The 15746-nt window shown below is 44.0% G+C and overlaps 1 protein-coding gene across 2 annotated transcripts in view; it reads right to left on the reverse strand.

Annotated features, from left to right (window-relative positions):
* The window catches only part of COLQ (collagen like tail subunit of asymmetric acetylcholinesterase), a 131499-nt gene that overhangs the window by 102788 nt on the left and 12965 nt on the right, over window positions 1-15746 (reverse strand). The window lies entirely within an intron of this gene.

Raw genomic sequence — 15746 nt, forward strand, 5'->3', positions numbered from 1 at the left:
CAGTGTAATATTCTGAAATGGCACACATTCTATATAAATGTAGGACAGTGTTTTCTCATTTTTCTTGGTGCTACAGGTAAAATGTGAATGGAATTAGAATTGCTAAATTAGCATGCTTTCCATGGCCGTCACATAAAATGAATAAAAAGAACATGGCAATAAAACCTATTTAAATTTAGAAGACATTTAACATGACGGAAAATCAACACCATTTCAATTTTACTTTCTAGAGACTGTGCGCAGTTAAAAACCTTAATTATTCTTACTTTCCCTATTAAATTCTAACATTTGCAAACAATATATCTTACAAAGGACTGGGCAAAATGAAGACCATGTGACCATTATTAATAAAAAAGTTCACTTGGTCAAAGTGTTTTACTTTTATTTTTTATCTGTGTAATACCGTATATTGCTGTTTTAATGGACAATGAAAATATTTTGATTGGTTGAATGCAGATTACTTTTTACTCAATGACTTAGGCTAGGTTCACATCTCAGTTGTAGCTCTGTCAAAAACTAAGCAGGACGTTTAATTGCTCAACAGGTCCCTACAGATCCCTTTGACTTAAATGGGGTCTGTATGGATTCCAACAAACAAACAGAGCTCTAGGCAGATGTGAACCCGGCTTTAGCATTACTTAGTATGATGATAGGTTTGTATATTAAATAATGTAGACTTTATATTTTACTATAGAGATCTAATCCTAATACCTTACATACATTATATACACAAAGAAAATATATACTACATAGCATCTAATATTTTGTAAAAGAATGTAAATGTAAAAATAATAATTTAATACAATAGTTGTATTAGGCACCATGATGTGATACCCAGTTATAAAGGTTTTATGGAGACACTCAAAGCAATATTCTATTATCATATGGAGTACTTATAATTAATGAAAACTAAATATTAAAATATAACTACTATAATCTATACCGTTATGATGCTTAATAACACAGTACTTAAATGCAATACCTAATAAGACTATGGTTTATCAAAGAATAAACATAACATTTTTAGGTATAGTTCAGACTATTTCTATGAAAAACTGTTTTGACATTTTTTTTAATACTTTCTTTTCCTTTAAATTCTATTTTTCTTTATTTTCTAAATGTATTTTTACCAATATGTTTTGATCCATCTGCAATTGAATTCCCACTAGAATTGTCTATGTTTGGTTCCTGTTCTTCAGACAAGACAGAATAGTGTGGCCCACAACACACTTTATAGGGGTACTCTGGCCCTAAGATATCTTATCCCCTATCCAAAGAATAGGGGATAAGATGTCTGATTGCGGGGGTCCTACCGCTGGGGACTCCCGCAATCTCTCATGCAGCACCCACCTGTCTCAGCTGCTCAAAGTGATGATCGCTCCGTGTCTGAAGACTAACGAGTCCGCCCCCTTGTGACGTCACGACCCCTCCCATAGACTTGCATTGAGGGGGTGGGGCTCGACATCACAAGGGTTCGTTAGTTTTCAGTCACAGAGCGATCATCGCTTCGTACAGCTGAGACAGGTGGGTGCTGCATGAGAGATTGCGGGGGTACCCAGCGGTGGGACCCTCGCAATCAGACATCTTGTCCCCTATCCTTTGGATAGGGGATAAGATGTCTTACGGCCGGAGTACCCCTTTAATATAGTTGAGAAATAAAATTCATATGGACATATAAGACAAGGGCATATGGCATATATACACACACACACACATATATATATATATATATATATACATATATATGTATATATATATATATATATTGTACAGTATATGTTTCTATTTTTTTCCCACTACACAAATGGCAGATGGTCAAACATGATGTGAAAACCACTTAAGGCACACACATAGTAGTGTTCACACATAGTAGTTTGGTTAGGATTTTGCTCAGTATTTTTAACCAATAGCAGGAGTGGAACAGACATGGAGAAAAACTAACTAGCCTAATATTGCTTTAACAAAGCTTTTTTTTCTTTGCGTTACTTTAACTTTAGGAGAAAAAAGAAAGAAAAAAAAAAATATATATATATATATATATATATATATATATTTTTTTTAGCTATATTTATGTAGATTTTTGTGAAAAGTCCTGCATTGATTAAACAAGGCATCCCTAGAGAATTAGTAGCAAAGTAGCATGTTCATTATTTTGATAATAGGTTTAATTATATAACATTATCTGTGCAGTGTTTATTTAATTCTACCAATTATAAAAATAAAACATTTTTACTGGTAAGAACTATAAATCCATCAACAGAAAAACCAACATGTTGCATTTATTATTTGTTTGATAAAAGCAATAAAGTGTTCAAATAGTTTAGATTATTTGTTGAAAAGATATTGATAAATTAAACATGTGCTGCATAATAAAATAAATCTCCGGAAGCTTTAGTGAACTCCTGCCAGTCATTCTGTTCAGTCACATGCAGTGAAATATTTAAAATACATGAAGTATTTCTCTGGGAGATGTTTATCTGTAGTTCCTAGTTACGGTCTTGTGACCCTGTAACACCTATACAATATTTGTGTACATCTGTTGCCATGGAAAGACATGTGATGACATAAATAAAAGGTATTCTAAGGCCACTGATTTTCAAGCAAAATTGGAAATAATCCAAATGTATTTTTGTAACACATGGAAAAACAAGTCATCACTCAAGAATGGACTAACTATTAGATGTGATTAACCTAATGCTTTACAAGATTGGTGTATTTTCCTTTCACAAATGTGTTACTTGTTTTATAGAGGGACAGCTGCTTAAAATGATATGCACCGACAGAAAGCCGCTTCAAACTTGAGAGCAAACATACAGTAGCATACTGGTTATACCTTGGAAAGCGAAACATTTTACATTTTGTGGGTATACATACAGTGCAGTGCGCATGAGTTGAATATTTAGAGCCAATGACAGGATCAGGAAAACCTTATCGAATCTGATCCTGCCCTTGATATTACATATACAGCTCCTTCAGCCAAATGAATGAGCTGTAAATGGTCAAAGCATCGGCCGACACGCCCCCTCCCATAGACATGAATGGAGGGGGCGTGGCGTCATGTCACAAGGTGTGTGTCCTTGACATCAAGACCACTGCCGCAGGAACCCGGCATTTGTTTAGAACGCCCGTTACAGCGGGAGACCGCGGGGGCCCCAGCAGCGGCACACCCGCAATCAGACATCTTATCCTCTATCAATTGGATAGGGGATAAGATGTCTAGAAGGGGAGTACCCCTTTATAGAAGTGGCAGAGGTCACAGCTGAGAATTGGCCCCAAACGCCTTTGGAATCCCTTCTACAAATTAGCACTCAAAGGGGAGCTCCAGCGTAGATCTTTTTTGAACCATCACCCCTGGGTTGCCGGCATATAAAACAACAACCTGGACTTTACTGCGCCATCCCCGTGGTGCCCTGGCTAATCACCTGCTTCAGCAATGTTTTCCTCCGTCACTGGTAGGCTGATAAGCAGTGTGACATATTGAGCCCCAGCACAGGTCTTCTTCCTGGGCCTAATGATTGGGCCTAATATGTCACCCTGCCTAGCAGCCTGGACTTACCTGCCACTGTTCCCGCAGTGCTTCAGTATCGTCGCTCCAGTCATCCAATGCCATCTTCCTCCAGGTTGCCGGTGGTCAATGTGTCACTGCTGATCAGCTAATCGCTGGCCTCAGCAATGTCCCACCTTGGCCAGCGATAAGCTGATCAGCAGTGAAACATCGACCACCGGCATCCTGTAGGAAGATGGCATTGGATGACTGGAGCGACGATACTGAGGCACTGCGGGAACAGTGGCAGGTAAGTCCAGGCTGCTAGGCAGGGTGACATATTAGGCCTAATCATTAGGCCCAGGAAGAAGACCTGTGCTGGGGCTCAATATGTCACACTGCTTATCAGCCTACCAGTGACGGAGGAAAACATTGCTTAAGCAGGTGATTAGCCAGGGCACCACGGGGATGGCGCAGTAAAGTCCAGGATGGATGACTGGAGCGATGATACTGGGGCACTGGGGGAACAGCAGCAGGTTAATCCAGGTTGTTGTTTTTCATGCCAGCAGCCCGGGGATGATAGTTCAAAAAAGTTCTACGCTGCTGTACCCCTTTAACCCCTTAGAATACCCCATTATAAAAACTGCACCCTCAAAGTATTCAAAATGACAGTCAGAAAGTTTACCCTTTAGGTGTTTCACAGGAATAGCACAAAGTGGAGAAGAAAATTCAAAATCTTAATTTTTTACACTCGCCTGTTCTTGTAGACCCATTTTTGGGGTGAAAGGAGAAAAAGACCCCCAAAACTTGTAACCCAATTTCTCTTGAGTAAGGAAATACCTCATATATGGACGTAAAGTGCTCTGCGGGTGCACTACGGGGAGTGAAAATGGGATTTTGGAGGTGAGATTTGCTGAAATGGTTTTTGGGGGGCATGTCACATTTAGGAAGCCCCCATGATGCCAGAACAGAAAAAAAAAAAAAAACAGATGGCATGCTATTTGGGAAACTACACCCTTCTAGGAATGTAACAAGGGTACATTGAGCCTTGACACCCCACAGGTGATTGACAAACGTTTGTTAAAGTGGGACAAGAAAATAAAAAAAATTTCACTAAAATGTTGGTGTTACCCCGAATTTTTCATTTTCACAAGGGGTAATAGGAGAAAATGTCCACGAAAATTTGTAACCCCATTTTTCTTGAGTAAGGGAATACCTCATATGTGGATGTAAAGTGCTCTGCGGGTGCACTAGAGGGCTCAGAAGGGAAGGAGCGATAATGGGCTTTTGGAATTGCGAATTTTGCTGAAATGTTTTTTGGGGTGCATGTCGCATTTAGGAAGCACCAATGTAGCCAGAACAGCAAAAAAATATATATAAAAAAAACAACACTTGGCACACTATTTGAGAAACTACACCCCCCAAGGAACGTAACAAGGGGTACAGACTCCTACTCCATGCATGTAGGGGGTAGGTATTTGCTACGGCAGCTACTAAACAATACTTTACTGCATGTGGTATAACTTTCACGTGGAGTAGTTCTACAAGCAAACAATAAATACATCCATCTAAAATAAACATTTATTGTACATTAGTATTCAAACACCAAAATTGAACTTTTTGGCCAAGTCGAAAACGCTATACGTGATGGAACCCCAATACTGCCCCTCACCTTGAGAACACCTTCCTCACAGTTAAACAGGGTAGGAGTAGCATCATGCTGTGGGGATGCTTCTCTTCAACAGTTACAGGGAAACTGGTCAGAATTGATGGAAAGTTGGATGTAACAAAATACAGGGTAAACCTTGAAAAATAAACTGCTGCAGTCCACATAAGACTTGAGTCTAGGATGGAGGTTCATCTTTCAGCAGTACAATGACTCTTAACATACAGTCAGAGCTACAATGTAATGGATTAGATGAAAGAATGTTAATGTCCTAAAATAGCCAAGTCAAAGCCCAGACCTGAATCCAATTGAGAATCTATAGCAAGACTTGATCAGCTATTATTATAGCTGCTAAAAAAAAGGGACTTATGGGGTCCTAAAAATACAGCTCAGACTCGGCACATTTTACCACCCTATAAGACCACCTATATATTGGCTCATCATATTTTACTATTCAATTTGCTTTCTGTTGGCAACCTGTCAATCAAAGGAGTATGTGCCCATTACCACAAGGACGCCTCTGCCCTCCAAATATCAATTACATCCAGAGAACTACATGTTGCCATAGTGTTTCCTTATTACAGCGGGACACCTGACATTGTATGCAAACTGCCTCAAACACATGGGATACAATCACGTGTCCAATTATATAAATTAATCCTGTTTCATACAATTACAACCCAGGATATAAACTGTTTATTTATCCAACACAGCTGGACGTTTATGTAGGCATAAATGGCAGTACAAAGAACAATATATTTCATAGCAGCTACGGATCCATGAGGTTATACATGTGCAGGGACTATTGCTGGTGGTTTTCATAATTTTTGACTTGCTATATTTGGAAGAAACTGGTGGTACTACTGCTACTACATATTAAGAGATGGGGATTAAAGTGCATATAGTATCTATTACAGTAAAATCTCCCATAGGGGACACCTCCCAAAAGTGGGTAGTTTGTTATTCCCCGGCAAAGTTCCATAAGACTTAATGTATTTGCACCCTCCAAATAGGGGACACTCCCAATAGGGGACAAAACACTCCCAATAGGGGACAAAACACACCAAATAGGGGGCAACCATGCTTATGTGACGTCCCTACCTTGTACACAGGCCAACCATTAGGGGGGGGGGGGGGGGTACAGCCAATACCCCAGTAAGGGGCCCAGGCTCACAGAGGGCCCTGGCCCCCACTGCACCCCCCCCCCTGCAGCAGCCCCAGCACAGAAGCAGAAGACTGTTTAAACAGTGGTCTCCTGCTTCTGTACGTCCACCGGCCACATAATTCGCCCCCCACCCCTGATCCCCCTGTGACAAATCATCCCACCCTTTATTACCCCCTGTGCCACATCCTTTCCCCTTGATTCCTCCCTGTGCAATTTAATTCCCCCTTTATTACCCTCTGTGATTCATCACTCCCTCTTTACCACCCCAACGTTGAAACATATGCTCCAAATGACTGTATAAATGATATACTGTCCAAATACACAACATCCATGTGCAATATATGCGCATAAATAGTCAATATGCCACTTGAAAGATGCACCCAAAGATAAGAATTAAAATAAAAAACAAAAAATTGAGGGTGCTATGCACTGCTCACCACTCCTTCTGTTGTAGTTATACCAAAATCTCCTATGTTGAAATAGATAAAGTGCCGTCTGCCGTCTGCGAAGACAGGTAGCTGGAGATGTGTCGAGAGATGTGTAGCTGGCAGGCACTGCCACAAGGCAAATTGGGAGCCGCCTAGAGCGCACTGCCGCCCAGGGCGCAGCCGAACAGATTCCCCAGACCAGGGGAATTCAATGAAGAAGGGAATGCCGGGCAGGCGCTTTTAAACTGCAAACGAGCGCCTCTAATAACATAGCTCATTTACAGTTCTAAAGGCATGGCGGTGCGCCGCAGATGTGTATTCTAAAAGAAGTCCTGGCTGTTCGGCTGCAACTTCCAATATAGCAAAGAAGCCAGCAGCCAGGACTTCACGTGCCTCCCAGGGTGCTGTCCCCCTGCTGCGCTTCTAACTCTGTTAGTGGCTGTCAGGAGAAGAGCAGCCCAGCTCTTCAAGCCATGCGCGATGACGTCATCTCATAGCGCACAGCTTGTGTGAGAAGTTCTGTGCTAGAGCACAGACCCGGAAAGGATGCAGAGGCCTCAGTGTTGGAACGAGAGAAAGTGATTAGGATTTTTTTTGTGTGTGAATGGAAGCAGTGGCAGGGGTGGGTGGGATCGTGAATGGAAGTAGTGGCAGGGGTGGGTGGGGGGGGTGAATGAAAGTATTGGCAGGGGTGGGTGGGGGGGTGAATGAAAGTATTGGCAGGGGTGGGTGGGGGATGAATTAAAGCAGTGGCAAGGGTGAATGGGGGTGAATGGAAGCAGTGGCAGGGGTAAGCGGTGAATGGAAGTAGTAGCAGAGGGGGCAGTGAATGGAAGCAGTACCGGGGGGGTGAATGGAAGCAGTACCAGGGGGGTGGGCGGTGAATGGAAGCAGTATCAGGAGGGTGGGGGGCGAATGGAACCAGTAGCAGGGGGGTAGGGGGTGAATGGAATCAGTAGCAGGGGGATGGGGGTGAATGGAATCAGTAGCAGGGGGGTGGGAGGTGAATGGAAGCAGGGGTGCGTGGCTGGATGGGGGATGAATGGATGCAGGGGTGGGAGGATGGATGTTGAATAGAGGTAGGTGAGTGAATGGAAGAAGTGGCACAGGTTCATAGGGGTGAGTGGGGAGTGAATGCAAGCAGTGGCAGTGGTGGCTGGAAGGTGAATGGAAACAGTGGTGGGGGTGGGTGGGTGAATGGAAGCAGTGGGTGGGAGGTGAATGGAAGCAGTGATTGGTGGCATAATGAAAGCCGGGTGGGTGGCTGGGGGGGTGAATGGAAGCAGTGGCAGGGGTGGGTGGATGGAGGTTGAAGGGAAGCAGGGGTGGATGGGGGTTGAATGGAGGCAGGGGTGGATTGGGGGTAAATGGAAGCAGGGGTGGGTGGGTGGATAGGGGGTGAATGGAAGCAGTGGAAGGTGTGGGTGGGAGGTGTATGGAAGCATGGCTGGATGGTGGTTGAATGAAAGCATGGATGGATGGTGAATGGAAGCAGTGGGGTGAATGAAGGCAATAACGCTGAGAAGCAGGAAGCAATGTAATTGGCTGGAGGCAATGTGGGTGGGAGGCCATGTGGGTGGGTGGGAGACAATGTGAGTGGCTGAAAGCAATGTGGGTGGGTGGCTGGAGGCATTTGGGTAAGAGGCTGAAGGCAAAAGGTATGAGTAGTTGGTTGGTTTGCTAAAGGCAATAGTGGTGGGTGGTTGGGAGTCTGGTGGCTGTCTGGGAATCTGGAGGCAATAGGGGTGGGTGGCTGGGAATCTGGAGGCAATAGGGAAGTATGAAGGCAATAGGGGGGATGGGTGGCGGGGAGTCTAAATGCAATAGTGGTGGGTGGCTGGGAGTCTGAAGGCAATAGGGGAGTATGGAGGCAATAGTGGTGGATGGATGGGAGTGTGAAAGAGGGTCTGGAGGCATTTGAGGGGAGGATGGAGGTTATGTGTGTGTGGAAGAGAGGTTGGAAACATTTGGGGGGATGCTGGAAGCATTATGGTGTGTGTGGGAGAGAGGTTGGAGGCATGGGGGGGCTAGTGGCATTGTCTGTTTGTTTGTGTGTGTGTGTGAGGGTAGAGGCATTGTCTGTGTGTGTGCGGGAGAAGCTGGAGGCATTTGTGTGTGTGTGTGGGGGATGGAGGGTTTAGGCTGGATAAATTTGTGGGGAAAAGGGGGAGGATGATGCTGGAAAAGTGCGGAGCCTTATATATGTTTGTTTTGCAGGTTCTGTGGTAAAGAGTTGTGGCTGAAAGAAACCGTCATGATGACCCAGGCCAGATGGAGAAGAAAAGGGAAAAGTAAGTTACTCCAATCAGAGAAGACATCATCTGTGAGTCCTGCATTTAGCAGCACTGTAATCTACAAAGCTAACAGATATATAGGTGTTGTGTATTGCTTCCTTTTAGCCATTTTTTGTTGTGTGTCAAAAGTTATTTGGTAGGGGTGTCCAGCGAAAAAAAAAATTCGGAGGGGTGCCCAAAGCTGAAAAAGGTTGGGAACCACTGGTCTACGTACCTAAAGGGGAATTACCTGCCTAGCTACCAATGTGTCTACATACCTGCAGGGGGATTCTTTGCCTAACTATCTACCTATATACCTACAGAAGGATTACCTGCCTAACTACCAGTACCTACCTATGTGTCTACATACCTACAGGGGAAATTCCTACCTATCTACATACCTACGTGGGGAATTACCTGTCTAACTACCTACCTATATGTCTTCATACCTAAAAGGGGATTACTTACCTAATGATCTACATACCTACATGGGGAATTACCTGCCTTACCACCTACCTATGGATTTGGTCAGTAACAGTATGATGGTTATATGTGTAGTGATAATAATCCTCTTTGCATACTGATATCATTGGCAGTATACTGCTGTTATTTGGTAGTTGTATGAGTTATTTAGAGGTGTACAGTATTATAATTTTTTTGTAAAGGGGAGGAACAAACAATATAACCACAAATACTGTACTGTACCATACTCACTCCAGAGTGTAATTACCTTGATAAAAACATGATACATGATAAAACATGATACAACATGATACATTACAGTAGAATCTCCCAGTGCTGTTTAATCACTCTTTATCACCCCCTGTACCATTTCAACCTCTCTCGTGCCATTCCCCCTCTTGATCCCTCCAATGCCACTTCATTCCTCCCCCCTTGAACTCCCTGTGCCATTTCATTCGCCCTTTATACCCTGTGCCACTTTATTGCCCCTGTGCCCTGTGCCAAATCATCCCCCCCTTACCCCCTGTGCCACATAATTTTCCCTTTATCCCCCCTTGTGCAATTTCATTCCCCCTTTATTACCCTCTGTGCAAATTCATCCCCTCTTTACCACCCCCTGTTCCAGGTGCAGGGGCTCTCAGCAGGTATGACACAATGAGAGCAGCAGCAGTGGCTGTGGGCACTGACGAGTGACATCAGGAGTACGGGGCGCCAAAAAGGTCTTGCCTAGGGTGCAAAATAGCCTAGCACCGGCCATGGTAGCTGGAGACAGGTAGCTCCTTTACTTTAAAACTTGAAAATTGCTATTCACAGATGGTCTCCGATCAATGTGAGCGTTCGCTATTTTGCAAGAATGGACAAACATATCCATCTCTAGATGTGCAAAGATGATAAAGGCCTACCTAAAAAAAGACTGGCAGCTAGATATACAGCAAAATTAACTAAAGGGGGTTAATACTTTGGAATCCAACATACGGCTTTTTTTGTTCTTATTACTGTGTGTGCAGATTACATGCTGCGTACGCTTTGCTTACAAGCTTTGTCAGGTTGAAGACCGTACGTGAAACGTACGTTGGGGTATGTACACTGCTCAAAAAAAGTATGCGAACACTAAGATAGCACATCCTAGATATGAATGAATGAACTAATCGTATGAAATACATTCATCTTTACATAGTTGAATGTCCTGACAACAAAATCACACAAAAATTATCAATTGAAATCAAATTTATCAACCCATGGAGGTCTGGATATGAAGTCACACTCAAAATCAAAGTGGAAAACCACACTACAGGCTGATCCAATTTTATTGTAATGTCCTTAACCACGGGCATACAGGTACGCCCTGACGCCCTGGTACTTAAGGACCAAGGGCGTATCTGTAGCGGGGACCGGACCGGGATGACTGCTGATATCTATCAGCAGGCATCCCGTGCCAATGACCAGGGGGGTCCTGAGACCCCCCCATGTCGGCGATCACCGCAAATTGCCGGTGAATTCACACAGGCAATTTGCGGCGATTCCGGGTCATACGAGTCGCCGGTGACACGGTAACCTGGAAAATAAGGGGGATTGGGGTTGTCCAAGTCACCCCCGATCCCACTGAAGGGATAGGAATGAGGTGGAAGGGGTGCCACCCCTCCTATCCCTGCTATTGGTCAGTCAGAAGCGACCGACCAATAGCAGATCGGGGGAAGGGGGATTAAAGTTCGGTTCCCCCATTCTGCCCACCCACAGTAGTCCGGGCAGAACGGTGGAACCGAAGGTGACCGGGGCCGGAGGTCCACTTACCCATCGGCTATCGGCGGCGGGTGGCAGAGGATGGCAATGCAGCTCTATGGTGCGGCGATCCTACGGAAGCTGGTGAGTAGTTGCCTAGCAGTTGTAGTTGTTTAGTGGTCTCTAAAATGTGGCCCTCTAGATCTTGCAAAACTACAACTCCCAGCATGCCCACACAGCAGTTTGCATGAGGGATGCTGGGATTTGTAGTTTGCAACATCTGGAGGGCCACAGTTTTGAGATCACTGTGCAGTGGTCTCTAAACTGTGGCCGTTCAGATCTTGCTAAACTACAACTCCCAGCATGCCCAAACAGCAAACAGCTGTCTCGGCATGCTGGGAGTTGTAGTTGCGTACCTCCAGCTGTTGAATAACTACATCTCCCAGCATGCCCTTCGGCGATCAGTACATGCTGGGAGTTGTAGTTTTGCAATAGCTGGAGGCACACTGAGTTAGGTAACAGAATCTAACTAAAGGTTTTCCAACCAATGTGCCTCCAGCTGTTGCAAAAGTACAACTCCCAGCATGCACGGTCTGTCAGTACAGGGTAAATTCACACGGGCGGGTTTACAGTGAGTTTCCTGCTTCAAGTTTGAGCTGCGGCAAATTTTCCACAGCAGCGCGAACTCCTAGCGGGAAACTCACCGTAAACCTCCTCCCCTGTGAATGTATCCTAAAAACACTACACTAGACTAACACAAAAAAGGGTAAAACACTATATATACACCCCCTTACACTGTCCCCCCCCCCCCCCAATAAAAATGAAAACGTATCGTACGGCAGTGTTTCCAAAACAGAGCCTCCAGCTGTTGCAAAACAACAACTCCCAGCATTTCTGAACAGCCACTGACTGTCCAGGCATGCTGGGAGTTTAGCAACAGCTGGAGGTACCCTGTTTGGGAATCACTGGCGTAGAATACCCCAATGTCCACCCCTATGCAATTCCTAATTTAGTCCTCGAATGCGCATGGCGCTCTCTCATTTCGGAGCCCTGTCGTATTTCGAGGAAACAGTTTAGGACCACATATGGGGTATCTCTGTACTCCGGAGAAATGTTACAAATTTTGGGGGCTTTTTCTCCTTTTATCCCTTATGAAAAGGAAAAGTTGGGTTCTATCCCAGCCTGTTAGTGTAAAAAATGACACTAACATGCTGGTGTTGCTCCATGCTTTTTTTTCACAAAAGGTAAAAGGAAAACAAGACCCCCAAAATTTGTAATGCAATTTCTCCTGAATACGGAAATACCCCATATGTGGGCATAAAAAGCTCTGCGGGCGCACAACAATGCTCAGGAGTGAGAGCGCACTATTTACATTTGAGGCTTAAATTGGTGATTTGCACAGACATAAACGCAAAAAAATAAAAATAAAATTTCACAAAAATGCTGGTGTTACCCCAAATTTTTCATTTTCACAATGGAAAATAGGAAAAAGCACCCCAAAAGAATGTACCTCATATGTGGATGTAAAGTGCTCTGCGGGCGAACTAAAATGCTCAGGAGAGGAGCGCCATTGGGCTTTTGGAGAGAAAACTTGTCCGGAATTGAAGGCCACATGTGTTTACAAAGCCCCCCATAGTGCCAGAACAATGGACCCACCCCCCACATGTGACCCCATTTCGAAAACTACATCCCTCATGTAATGTCATAAGGGGTGCCATGAGCATTTACGCCCCACAGGTGTCTAACAGCTTTTTGGAACAGTGGTCCGTGAAAATTAAAAATAAAATTTTTCATTTGCACAGCCCACTGTTCCAAACATCTATCAAACGCCAGTGGTATGTAAATGCTCACTGCCCCCCTTATTAAATTCTTTGAGGGGTGTAGTTTCCAAAATGGGGTCACATGTGGGGGATCCACTGTTCTGGCACCACGGGGGGCTTTGTAAATGCTCATGGTCCTTGACTTCCATTCCAAACAAATTCTCTCTCCAAAAGCTTAATGGCGCTCCTCCTCTTCTGAGCATTGTAGTGCGCCAGAAGAGCACTTGAGGTCCACACATAGGGTATTTCCATACTCAGAAGAAATGGGTTTACAAATTTTGGGGGGCATTTTCTACTATTACCCCTTGTAAAAATGTAAAATTTGGTGAAAAAACGGCATTTAAGTGAAATTATTTTTTCTTTTTTATTTACACATCCGACATTAACAAAAAGTAGTCAAACATCTGTGGGGTTTTAAGGCTCACTGTACCCCTTGTTACGTGCCTTGAGGGGTGTAGTTTCCAAAATAGTATGCCATGTGTTTTTTTTGTTTTTGTTTTTGCTGTTCTGGCACAAAAGCGGCTTCCTAAATGCGACATGCCCCCAAAAAAACATTTCAGCAAAATTCACTCTCCAAAATCCCATTTTCGCTCCTTCCCTTCTGAGCCCTCTACTGCGCCTGCAGATCACTTCACATACACATATGAGGTATTTCCTTATTCGAGAGAAATTGGGTTACAAATTTTGGGGGGCTTTTTCTCCTATTACCCCTACAAGAACATGTGAGTGTAAAAAATGAAGATTTTGAATTTACTCGTTCACTTTGCTGCTATTCCTGTGAAACACCTAAAGGGTTAACAAACTTTCTGAATGTCATTTTGAATACTTTGAGGGGTGCAGTTTCTATAATGGGGTCATTTATGGGGTATTTCTAATATGAAGGCCCTTCAAATCCACTTCAAAACTGAACTGGTCCCTGAAAAATTCAGATTTTGAAAATGTTGTGAAAAATTGGAAAACTGCTGCTGAACTTTGAAGCCCTCTGATGTCTTCCAAAAGTAAAAACAAGTAAACTTTATGATGCAAACATAAAGTAGATATAAATTATATATTGATTGACATATACAATATTTGGAATGTCTATTTTCCTTACAAGCAGAGAGGTTCAAAGTTAGAAAAATGCTAAATTTTCAATTTTTTCATCAAATTTTGGAATTTTTCACCAAGAAAGGATGCAAATATCAACAAACATTTACCACTAACATAAAGTAGAATGTGTCATGAAAAAACAATCTCGGAATCAGAATGAAAAGTGAAAGCATCCCAGAGTTATTAATGCTTAAAGTGACAGTGGTCAGATCTGGTCCTTAAGGGGTTAAAACAAGTGAAAATGAGGCTCAGTAGTGGCCTCCATGTGCCCGTATCACCTCCCTACAATGCCTGGGCATGCTCCCGCCAACTCCTGGACAGTCTGTGGTGCAAAGTGGCGTTGGTGGATGGAGCGAGACATGATGTCCCAGATGTGCTCAATTGGATTCAGGTCTGAGGAACGGGCGGGCCAGTCCATAGCATCAATCCCTTCCTCTTGCAGGAACTAATGACACACTCTAGCCACATGAGGTCTAGCATTGTCTTGCCTCAGGACCAGGGCCAACCGCACCAGCATATGATCTCACAAGGGGTCTGAGGATCTCATCTCAGTACCTAATGGCAGTCAGGCTACCTCTGGCAAGCACATGGAGGGCTGTGCGGCCCCCCAAAGAAATGCCTCCCCACACTATTACTGACCCACCACCAAACCGTTCATGCTGGAGGATGTTGAAGGCAGCAGAACGTTCTCCACGGCATCACCAGACTCTGTCACGTCTGTCACATGTGCTCAGTGTGAACCTGCTTTCATCTGTGAAGAGCACAGGGCACAAAGTGACGAATTTGCCAATCTTGCTGTTCTTTGGCAAATGCCAAACGTCCCGCACGGTGTTGGGCTGTAAGCTCAAACCCCACCTGTGGACGTCGGGTCCTCATACCACCCTCATGGAGTCTGTTTCTCACTGTTTTAGTGGACATATGCACATTTGTGGCCTGCTGGAGGTCATTCTGCAGGGCTCTGGCAATGCTCCTCCTTGCACAAAGGCGGAGATAGCGGTCCTGCTGCTGGGTTGTTGCCTTCCTACGGCCTCCCTGACAATGCTGTCAGTCCATCTCCTTGATAAAGCTACATTTGTGGCGAAACATGTCGGGGGTGACAGTATATGGTTTTAACTCAGTCCACTATGTCTCAAATGTACCTCTAATAGAAAGATTTACAAAATCAGATAGGGTCAGATCAGGCCAGTGAGCCTTCTAGTCGCACCTGCGGTGCACAGCAGGTTGCGGCGATTGAGTGCCACATAGCCACCAGGAGTAGCCTTATAGTGATCTCCATTTGATAGCCACATATATAAGTGGCATGAGTAATCCTATGTGAGAGCCGCTGTGACATTTACATCCGGCTCCTCCATCTTGGTGGTATATCTATTGAAATAAATATAGCACCTACACTATAAAGCATAGAAAAGAGGGTAATAAGACCCCTGGTCCAGCCATACAGAAATGCTGAGTGTGACACTATACTGTTCAAATAGAATATCCTAACTGGTTACTATATATGGTGGTTAGACCAGCTATGATACCTAATAATGATACCTAATTGACATTAGTGGTACTGTAATTTTAATCGTGTGTTTCTCACCTTTTTGTTATTTATACATAAGAGTAATAAAAGTTATGTTTTAGCATTGTAGCACATG

Source organism: Hyla sarda, chromosome 5 (assembly GCF_029499605.1).
Source record: "Hyla sarda isolate aHylSar1 chromosome 5, aHylSar1.hap1, whole genome shotgun sequence".
In the NCBI taxonomy this organism is placed as follows: domain Eukaryota; kingdom Metazoa; phylum Chordata; class Amphibia; order Anura; family Hylidae; genus Hyla; species Hyla sarda.